The following is a 2346-nucleotide window of genomic DNA, read 5'->3' as shown; positions in this document are numbered from 1 at the left end:
TGTTGTTTTTGGTAACAACATGCGTAGGTATGTCAAATCATAACATAGTTTGCGCATGGTTACTGGTTGTTTCCCTTGAATGACATTTAGGCCCTTATTTTAATTCGCTCTTAATCACGGAATGAATGAAGGAAAATGTTTTATTTAACGACGCACTCAACACATTTTATTTATGGTTATATGGCTTCAGACATATGGTTAAGGACCACACAGATATTGAGAGAGGAAACCCGATGTCGCCACTTCATGGGCTAATCTTTTCGATAAGCAGCAAGGGATCACTATCCCACAAACAGGGTAGCACATACCACGGCCTTTGCTATACCAGTCGTGGTGCACTGGCTGGAACTAGAAATAGCCCAATGGGCCCACCGACAGGGATCGATCCCACACCGACCGCGCATCGAGCGAGCGCTGTACCACTAGGCTACGTCCCGCCCCTAATCACGGAATAAGTTCATCACAATGTTATGCCCAGTAACCTAAAATATGAAACGTTGATCCTGTTTCTACAACCGTATTTAAAATAAATTCAGTTGCAGATATATCATCATGTACTAAATCCCTCCAGCACCTCCTCACCCAAACAACAACAACAAACAACAACAACAAACACAAACAAAAAACGCAACCCTCCCCCCCAAAAAAAAAAAAAATTCGCCACCACTACCAAAACATCTTTTAAAGTATTAATTGGGATTCATATAAGTCGGTAGAGATATAGAGAGTTCGCCTAACGTGCTTGCGTCGTAGGATAGTACTACACCAATGGACCCATTCTCTGATTGGGTGTTTCCCGTTCCAACCACTATATCACGACTCTTTATATCAAAGGCCGTGGTATGTTCTGTACTATCTATGGGAAAGTAGGCATATATATAAAAGAACCTTAATTACTGCTAGATGATGGGAAAATATAGCAAACATTTGACACCCAATAGTTACTAATTAATTAATATGCTCTACTGAAAGAAAGAAAGAAATGTTTTATTTAACGACGCACTCAACACATTTTATTTACGGTTATATGGTGTCAGACATTGAGAGAGAGAGAGAGAGAGAGAGAGAGAGAGAGAGAGAGAGAGAGAGAGAGAGAGAGAGAGAGAGAGAGAGAGAGAGAGAAAGAGAGAGAGAGAGGAAACCCGCTGTCGCCACTTCATGGGCTACTCTTTTTGATTAGCAGCAAGGGATCTTTTATATGCACCATCCCACAGGCAGGATAGTACATACCACGGCCTTTGTTACACCCGTTGCGGAGCACTGGCTAGAACGAGAAATAGCCCAATGGGTCCACCGACGGGGATCGATCCTGGACCGACCGCGCATCAAGCGAACGCTTTACCACTGGACTACGTCCCGCCCCATGCTCTACTGATGTCATTAAACAAAACAAACTTTAATTTATGATAAACGATTAGAAAAAAGCGAGAGCTGACAATAGCATAACAATAGTAATAAAACAAAAACAATAACAACAAAATAATAATAATAATATCAAATACAAATATACAAAATACAAAATAAACAAAAATCAAAACAAAATCAAAATCAAACAAAACAACCAAACAAAAGATACCCCATAGCAGACACTACCACCCCAAAACAAACCCATCCCTCCTCCCAACCTCTCCACAAAACTTCCCCAAATTAGCCAAATGGGATTTTTTATTAGCCATAATGAAAATGCTTAAGCCCAAATTGTTTTGCGCAGTACTTATATATGAATGTAAAAATGCTTTTTTTCCCCAGTTAATTATGTACAAACTGGAATAAATCTGAACATCAAAACCGTATTCTCTGATCAAAATTGTATCTCTATCAGGTGCATATCCTTAGGAGGACCGCCACTCCTTTAATGTTATATTTGCTATATTAAAAATACTAGTATACAGAGATCAGTTGCTGTCACAACTCTGCATATAGGTATCCAAAGACAGAAATTAAGATAGGGGCAGTTAATACAGTACTTTAATTTTTTAGCTGGGGGTGGGGGTGGTGCAACTATCTTCAAAGTTAGTGGCCAGTTTCCCATACAACCACCAAACACGCATCTATTATCTAACAACGTTTGTGACAACCGAATAGTCACCAACTACATTGCATATTAAGCTGTATTTTAAATAGACATATTTTCCTGAATCGTAATTGTCTGATTCATTTGGAGTTTACTCTTAACATTTTTTAATAATACAAAAACTATGAGAAGAAACCCGACACCCCTATCCGAAACCTGCTGAATTTGTGTTTTGATAAGATCTGTGCTATCAGATTAAAAAAAAAAACCTGTGTACATTTTAGACGCCCCAAATTGAATTCTTTTCGAAGACTAATCCACTTTAGTACATT

The sequence above is a fragment of the Gigantopelta aegis genome, chromosome 4 (genome assembly GCF_016097555.1).
Source record: "Gigantopelta aegis isolate Gae_Host chromosome 4, Gae_host_genome, whole genome shotgun sequence".
In the NCBI taxonomy this organism is placed as follows: Eukaryota; Metazoa; Mollusca; class Gastropoda; order Neomphalida; family Peltospiridae; genus Gigantopelta; species Gigantopelta aegis.
Note: the sequence above shows the minus strand (reverse complement) of the source record.